The sequence below is a fragment of the Colossoma macropomum genome, unplaced genomic scaffold (genome assembly GCF_904425465.1).
Source record: "Colossoma macropomum unplaced genomic scaffold, Colossoma_macropomum, whole genome shotgun sequence".
NCBI classification, from domain to species: domain Eukaryota; kingdom Metazoa; phylum Chordata; class Actinopteri; order Characiformes; family Serrasalmidae; genus Colossoma; species Colossoma macropomum.
Window position 1 is genome coordinate 31833732 of NW_023494804.1, and position 9196 is coordinate 31842927.

Below are 9196 nucleotides of genomic sequence, written 5' to 3' on the forward strand. Positions count from 1 at the left end.
TAAAGTGGAGCAGATTTGCCCGGTTTTACAGAGATTTCAGGCTCTCACGTACATTCTTTCTCTTACTACCTTACACCAAACGATCGAGATGACGCGAGCGCGACGCGACTCTAACAAGACTCTCATGGTTTTATCCCGACATGGATATTTGTCTGCGACAGTGAAATCGCTTGAAAAGTGGTTTGGTGTAAGGCCGGCATAACCTACACTAGAAGACTTTAAAGACTTCTGAAAGACTAAAGTCTGACTCTCTCACATCTAAAGACAGTGTCACGGTTTTTAGCCACAGACTGTGATTTTGTGAAGACTGGGGATCCTGCAGTGTCACTATTTACAAGACTGCAACTAGATTTTTGAGATTATTTCCCATCATGCACCTGGTGGAAATGTACAAGCAGATAAACCCTTTTCCTTCTCCACTCTGTAGAGGGACAGATGGGCAGATACGTTGGCTGGTCATGTAAAGATCTGGGACTCAGTTCACTGTAGAGCTGTATATTCTGGCAGATCATCACTCAGTATTGTTTAATTAACCTGTAAAATGTGCTTTTTGTTACTTTTTTGCTGCTTTTTTATTTAATGCAATGATTTACACAACAAAACATGCAGCGATTCAGCATTGCTGATTGGGTGTCATGAACTAAACCATGAAAAACAAACAAACAAAATAAGAAACCAGTGTAACTTGAAATGTTAAAACGGCCAGTTCACATTTTTAGATTAATATGATTATTGTGGGGCGGCATGGTGGCGCAGTGGGTAGTGCTGTCGCCTCACAACAAAAATGGCCTGGGTTCGATTCCCGGCCGGGTGACCAGGGTCATTTCTGTGTGGAGTTTGCCTGTTCTCCCCGTGTCTGCGTGGGTTTCCTCCGGGTACTCCGGTTTCCTCCCACAGTCCAAAGACATGCAGTCAGGCCAATTGGACATGCTGAATTACCCCTAGGTGTGAGTGTGTGACTGTGTATGTCTGTCTGTCTGCCCTGCGATGGACTGGCGACCTGTCCAGGGTGTATCCTGCCTTCCGCCCAATGACAGCTGGGATAGGCTCCAGCACCCCACCGCGACCCAGAAGGATAAGTGGTTTAGAAGATGTATGTATGTATGATTATTGTCTAAAGTGGAGCAGATTTGCCTTTTTACAGAGATTTCAGGTACTCAGTCTCTCACTCCCTCACTCTCTCACTCGCAAACCTGGCACATCACTTTTTGCATGAGCCAAAACTTAAAACTTATGATGACATTAAACACGGTTCATTTTGTCGCAGCATCAAGATGACGAAAAGACTGATTTAAGACGGCCGTCCTGACCACCTCACACTAAACCATCAACGATCAACTCTAGCAAGACTCTTATAATCTTATTCCAACATTGGAAATTTGTCAGCGACAGTGAAATCGCTTTGTGTAAGGCCGGCATAAGGGAAAGCCAATAATGTATAGATTTTTTGTGAAATAAGACATATTTTGGTAAGAAAGTAAATTAGTGATGCAACGGAGTAAAAATTCTTGACCAAAACCTAAATTCAGGACACACCGAACCAAAAACTAAAAGAAAGGAATCTTTAATATATAATTTGCCATTTTGTTTATGCTTTTGAATTAACATAATAATGGCGATGACCCTTCAAAGGCAGTAATCACCATGTTGGGAAAGAGAACTGAGAGAATAAGAGGACTAATTTAATTTTAAACAGTTTAAGTTATATAAAAAAACTGTAAAATTATGAAAGCGTGATGCTTCATGGGTTCCCGAAGGCGTCCAGAGCCTCTGCTATAATGACAGAACACACTTCACTGCTGAACATGTTAAACATGTGGACCTGGCTTTGGGACTCAGACCTGGCAGTGTGGAGTTTGTCCAGCAGCAGGTCGCTGTAGTGTTTGCCTTTGTGTAAGCCCTGAAATGAAAACACACAAAACAAATTCTGCGGAAGATTATTAACCTCAGAAATACTGCCGTTCATGTCACTCCAGCTCAACATGGAATAGTATGCAACTTTAGGTTTGTCACAGTTGTTAGGATTGAAATTGTGGGAGTTTGAGCTGAATAAAGGATTTACACCAATCAGCCATAACATTAAAACCACCTCATTGTCCATTTAATCAGCTCCACTTACTATATAGGTGCACTTTGTAGTTCTACAGTTACAGACTGTAGTCCATCTGTTTCTCTGATACTTTGTTAGCCCCCTTTTACCCTGTTCTTCAGTGTTCAGGACCCCCATGGACCCTCACAGAGCAGGTATTATTTGGGTGGTGGATCATTCTCAGCACTGCAGCGACACTGATGTGGTGGTGGTGTGTTAGTATGCGCTGTGCTGGTACGAGTGGATCAGACACAGCTGTGTCTCTAAAGTAAACAAACAACTAAATAAACAGACAGACAAGTAAATAAACCTGAAAATGGCCTCCAGAAAATGTATAAATGAAAAACATGACAAGGGGAAACCACAATAAAGCCAGTGACATATACAGATTTTAGTAAAATAAGTTATTTTATAGCAAATAAATAGAAAATAATAAAAATAAAAAATAAAACATAAAAAGAAATAAGCAATTCTAGAAATGCATTAAACTAAAAAAGGGCTCAAAAATGTACAAATCATGGAGATGCGAAAAGGAGGTTTAAGTCTACTAAAATTCATCCATCCATCCATCCATCCATCATCTAAACCGCTTATCCTTCTGGGTCACGGTGGGGTGCTGGAGCCTATCCCAGCCGTCATTGGGCAGGGCATCGCAGGGCAGACAGACAGACAGACATACACAGTCACACACACACTCACACCTAGGGGCAATTCAGCATGTCCAATCAGCCTGACTGCATGTCTTTGGACTGTGGGAGGAAACCGGAGTACCCGGAGGAAACCCACGCAGACACGGGGAGAACAGGCAAACTCCACACAGAAATGACCCTGGTCACCCGGCCGGGAATCGAGATTTTTAGCAAAATGACACACTGATAAACAAGTAAATAGAAATCTCCATTTTTGTTGTTTTTCTGATTTTGACATAATTTGAAAATATCTGTTGCCCTTTACATTGTTTGTATATTTCATGATGAATGGACCAAATGAAATGAAATGGTCCAAAATGACTTGGAAAAAATTCTGGTTCCATTGACTTACATTAAAATTAAAGCAGGTTTTTCCTTCTCCTGTAAAGTTACCATTTTGGAGATACAAGGTTTTCTTCCGACAACAGATATACATCTATCACCAGGCCCAAGAAAGTGCAAATTATGGGCAACAAAGGGGGGGAATATAAAGATCACCCCAACTCAGAATGAAAATAAGTGAAATATATATAGATTTTAGCAAAATAACACAGTTAAAGATTTGAATCCATCAGAAAATGGGCCCCAAAAATGTAGTGAAAGACGATTTAATTGGTGTAATCTTCAGTGCAACACAAATTTATACTGATCACTAACTTGTCACTTGTCATTGTTCTTGACTACACAGCAACAAAACACTCTGAACACTGTAATTCCAAATTGTACAGACACGCTGATAAGAGAACAAGACAGCTGAAAAACGGTCCTCCTTTAGGAGCAGAACAGTTTGCCTCTGGAAATCTGTTTGGACTGTCTCTCCTTTTGTTTGGTTCTCTTCCAAAATGGCCAAATTAATTACCAGTTTGAACCGAGAGGAACAATCCTGCCAGCAGAGCGCAAGAAGAGAGTCGAGTCATAATCTTGCGGTGTGTGTTTTTCTCCTCTCAGCTGCACTGTGAGAACTGGCAGAGGCTGATAGCTTATCTTTAGCGCACGCAGACTAAAACCAGCCCCCGCAGAGGAGGAAAAGACCGTATGACACTGATTGGTCAACAAATTCTTCTGGTTTCTTACATTTCAGTGTTCTCACATTTAAATTTCAGTTTGAATGAAAGTTTCTCCTCAAATCTCATGATAAACATGCAGTTTGTGTCCTGATACAAATACGCAGAAAGATAGTGCTTGCGGCATGAGCGGACACGTCTTTCCGGCTTGATTTGAACCTGCCGATTCGGTTTTCGTGATACGAATGGATTTGGAGATTTTTGACAGGCAGACAGACAGAAAGGCTTGTTTGTAATAACACAACACAGCCTTTTTCTGAGCTGGGAGTATCACTGAGCGGGATTTAGCCCTGTAAAAGTGGAGTGTATGTCCTGTTTTTTAAACTGCATCTAAAGGCTGCCTTGATAATTTTAACCATATAAAACAGAGGTCACTAATTGCCGTACCGTGGTCCGAGTCCGGACCCAGACACTGTCCTATGTGGACAATTTTGACGGGGTGGTCCTATTTTAATCGGCTTAGCTTTTCTGGCCTTTGCGGTAGCTTTAGCGGCCTGGGAAACTCACAGACCAATCGCATGCGTTGTAAATATCATTCGTGACACTATTCAGCCAATCAGATCTGTGCATTATGATGTGATGCACACACAGGGGGGATGAGTTGAGAAACAGCAGTCGGAGAAGAAAGTGAGTCAGAGGGAAGTTATTTCACGTGCCGTGATCTAAAAAGAGAAAACTGACAATAAATGTTGTTGAAATATGACTGAACTGTACTTTATTTGATCTGATATTCCGTTGTTGGCTGTATAAGATGTTGATATACCTACTAGGCTACTTCAGTAAACAGTATATGGCACTGAATCATGATGCAAGTTAGACATGATGTTCTGGACCTTTGCTTGAGGAAATTTTCTCTAACTGGACCTTATTGAATTTTAATTAAAGACCCCTGCAATAAAAAGTGGTCTTATGAGAAGCGAGAGTTGCGGCTTTTTCTTACTTTGTGTTTCTTTCTGAAGGCAGGACCTACTTTGGCCTGTTTGAGCCCAATGCAGTGACTGCTGTACAGAGCAGGACTTTCCCAGTTACTGGATATTTCAATCTCTTAAAAGACCAGGGAGCGCTGGTGGGCCCAAAGTTTTATCACACATGGCTACAACCAACACATAGTTCAACCAGTTTGCATTGGGGTTCCTGTAGTTACTGAATAATAAGCCTTGGTATGTAACAAGCCTGGGAGTTTAAGGGGTTAAGCCCATAATTCGGGGGTCGGCAAACCAAATTTAAAAAAGAGTGTCAAGATTCAACAAAAATCAAACCACCTTAGGAGCCACATTTCATGTCCATTTTATTGAAGTAACGTTTCAATATCTCGGCTGTAAATACGTCTCAGTGTGTGCTAATGTCCTATTATAGACTAAAGATATGATATAAATGAAAACACAGACTTACTTTGCTCTGCTTTAAGCTTTAACTCAGCTATATCCGCTTTTCTCGCATCTCCGGCAGGAAACTTTCCCGCAAAAGTAAAACAGTTTCTTGTAAAAAGACTCTTAACATTCGACTTCTGTTCGAATTTTCCCGTTCCACCTTAAATGGAGCCTGAGGTGCCGGAATGTAGCTAACTATGTAGCTAACTGCTGCACCATTTAAGGTGGAACATGAAAATTCGAACCAGAAGCTGGCGAGCGAGACTTTTTTTTTAGTGTTTGTCAGTTTCTCTTTGCAGACTAAACGTGTCAGGAAACCAGCTGGAGTGATTATAAATGCAAATAAGTCCATTCGTCTCCAAATCATTGATGTTTATCTTAAATCTTTCCCTTTGCCTTTTCGTTAACTACTAGCTAGGCGTTATGTTGTCTACGTCGCTATGGTGACCAGCAGTCTGCGCACCAACCTTCAGGGTTAAAGGGTGAATAAGCAGTTATACACAGAACTCCAGCGTTTGAGACCATTTAGTGTTAAAACTGTGTTGAACGATCAGATTATTTTACTGCAAAGGAGGATTATTTTATTTTTACCTACAAATCTAATTCTGCTGGGGAGCAGCAACGGGTCACGTGTTGCTGACCCCTGACATAGTTGAACAATGCCTAATAGAAAGACTCTCCCGCCTCTTCTCTGGCTAATTCAGAAATTCGGCTTTGTGAAATTCCCCCAAGTGTTCTGAAAGAAGCCCATACACCCAAGAGTCTTAGTTTTAGAGTATGCACTCTCACAAAAACTCTGTACCTTTCAGGGTACAAACTTTCTCACTGTGGTAGTCACAAGGGTACGTCATCAGCAGCTTTAGTTCACAGACATTTTTGTACCATAGTGTGTTGACTCTATTAACATTGGTCTGGTCTGGTCTTTTCCTGCTTTAAAATACTTAAGTTACAAAAAAGTATAAATATACCACTTTCCCTTTAAAACTCATCACTGCAGTGCTGAGAATGACCCACCACCCAAATAATACCTGCTCTGTGGTGGTCCTATAGGGGTCCTGACCATTGAAGAACAGAGTGAAAGAGGGCTAACAAATTAAACAGATTGACTAGTCTGTAACTGTGGAACTACAAAGTGCACCTATATAATAAGTGGAGCTGATAAAATGGACAATGAGTGTAGAAAAATAGAGGTGGTTTTTATGTTATAGCTGATTGGTGTAAATTTTATGATACAATATATTAAGAGTTTCATTCCAAAATCATGTTGTTGCTCATACACTGTATTATAATGTAACATACAATGTAACGGACAACAAAATGATTGAAATTTATTGTATTACAACAACATAAAGACCACCTTTAGGTCTTTGTAATACATTATAAATCATTTTCAGCACTGACGGTTGTGGCACAGACATAATTACACTTTCGATAACAATTTCTATGTTTGATTTAGAAGAGGAGCTGTTTTCTTCCTGAATACTCACATAGTTACACTTCCAGGTTTAGACAATCAATCAATGTCCATTTTTGTTGTTTTTCAGTTTTTTTACATAACTTGAAAATGCCTGTCGCCCTTCACATTGTATGTAAATTCCATGTTGAATGGACCAAAAGAAACGCCCCAAAATGACTTGGAAAAAAGTCTGGTTCCATTGACTTACATTAAAAGTAAAGTGTGTTTTTCCTCCTGTAAAGTTACCATTTTGGATAAACGAGCTTGTCTTCCGAGAACAGCGATATGCACGTGTTCTCTCACTCACTCACTCACACACACACACTCCTCACAGCCGTACCACACTGCTCAATTCTAAATCAATGTATTGTGCTTCATACATATTCAGCAGTTTCACTGCCATTAATTTGCATGATTAAGCTCCTACTGTGGACCTGAATTTATGTAAATGACAACATGGCTGTGTCTCTGTTGAACATACAGGACACTGGTGCATTTTAAACCGTGTTTTTTAGAGGTTCTGAAGCTCAGGAACATGTGTGCTCGCTCGGCAGACGCTCGTCAGAGATAAGAGAGCCGAAAAACAAGACCGAGATGAAGTACAACAAAGAACTGAACAGCATTGTGTGCTTAGCTGTCTTCCCAACATGCACGTTGCTCACATCAGTGCACCAGAAGCCACCCACTACAAGGTGGTGGAGGAAAAAAGAAAAAGCCTTAAATTTATAGAACTGAGAGCAACATTTGAACACCTTCATGCGCCCCTGCAAATGCGCGGCTTGTTCCGCAGCTAATGAACGAGCCGCAGCCACCAAAGCAAACGAAGACAGAGTGAAGTGATGGCTTCTTAAATGCAAGAGAAAGTGGGCTCTCTACACTAGAATAATAACAGCCCTGCTGAATCTATAATGGCTTCCCCCCACCTCTTTCTCGGTAATGAGTGGCAGGCAATGGGCACCGCTCGCTGTCTGATTAAAACAAATGAAAGATCCATTATGACAGACGATTGAATACCCAGACCCTCCTACTGTGCCCAGCTCTAATGGAGGGTGGAAGAAAAAACGGTGAGAGATTGTCATTTACCAGTCCTCTCCGCTTTCTCCAGGCGCACACTTTTAGCAGTGATATAGGGAAAATAGCAGAGCAGAGGCGAGGCGAGGCGAGGCAAGGTGGGAGAAACGTCGGCCTACGGATAAATGCCCCGTTACAAATGACAGACAGAGGCAGTTAAGTGTTCACGCCACTAGAAATTCAATACTAAGGCAAAGAGGAGTATTAGCACATGAAGGCTTTTCACAAGTTGAACATGTAAACAGTTCTTCTATTCACTGTTTTATTTTCCATAATGTATGTTTCATACGCTGAGTGGGAGAAACGTAGGTGTACAAATAAAAGATACTTTGTAAGACAGGTACCGCTGGGAGTTCATGCCGTTAGAATTCAAAGGAGCCATCTCTTTAAAAAGCTAGCAAAAAACAGTGACATCCAATCCCACTTTACTCCTTGAATTAAACAGGATGATCCTTTAAGATAGAAGTAAATGAGTTCTGATCTAATAAGCTGCCCTCTATTGTGTTTCTTTCAAAAAGCAGTCCAAACTAAAGAACTCCTTATAACTTAATTGAGAATGGGCGGGGCTGTACAGGTGCATAGATAGGTGTATACTGTCGCCGGCCAAAGAAAACCATGTATCTCCATTTTTGTTGATTTTTAGTTTTCTACATTAACTCAACAGCCCAGCTGTCCTTCGCATTGTGTACAAAATCTGATGATGCATCGACCAATAGAAATGCTCTAATATCACTTTACATTGACCTTCATTGTAAGGTGAGTGTTTTTGTCCTCTCCTGTAAAGTTACTATTTTGGAGATACTTGTTTTTCTTTGGGCAGCGACAATTTATTTATTTATGTTTTTTAAACATTTGACAATGACAGACTCCCTTTACATGTGCGAGTACTAATATTATGGACCAATATAAATGGGCCAAAATTACTTCGAAAATCTGATCACATTAATGCAGATTAAAGCTAAGAATTCACCAAAGTCTTTCCAAGTTTGTTCTTAAATGTGTTCTTGAGAAAAAATGGCCAGTAAGAACACCGACCCAAGATTAGCTTTTATCAGTTCATGTAATTCTATTCAGTGTCATATAAAAGCTGTAAGCTGACCACAGATCAGCATTCTTACTCTGAGAGGTTTGATAAATACTGCCCAATGATTTTTAAAGTGGACTCTTTTTACAGCGTAGAAACGTGAAGCTTCAGCAGTGTCTACATGCTGGATCAAGCTCATTTATTAAACAGAGGCACCTGAGCACATTATTTAAAACTAGTGTGTTTGTGTTCGTACAAACACCACACACCATTACAACATAACTAAACACAAACACAGTAAAAAGTAACAAAAATGTCTTGTTTTCAAGAAAGTAGTTGGAATCTTGGGAGTTGATGTTTGGGTTTAGTTTGATGAGCAAGTTTGGTTCCAGATTTCTCCTGGATGTCGCCGGTCATCAAACAGATTTGTATA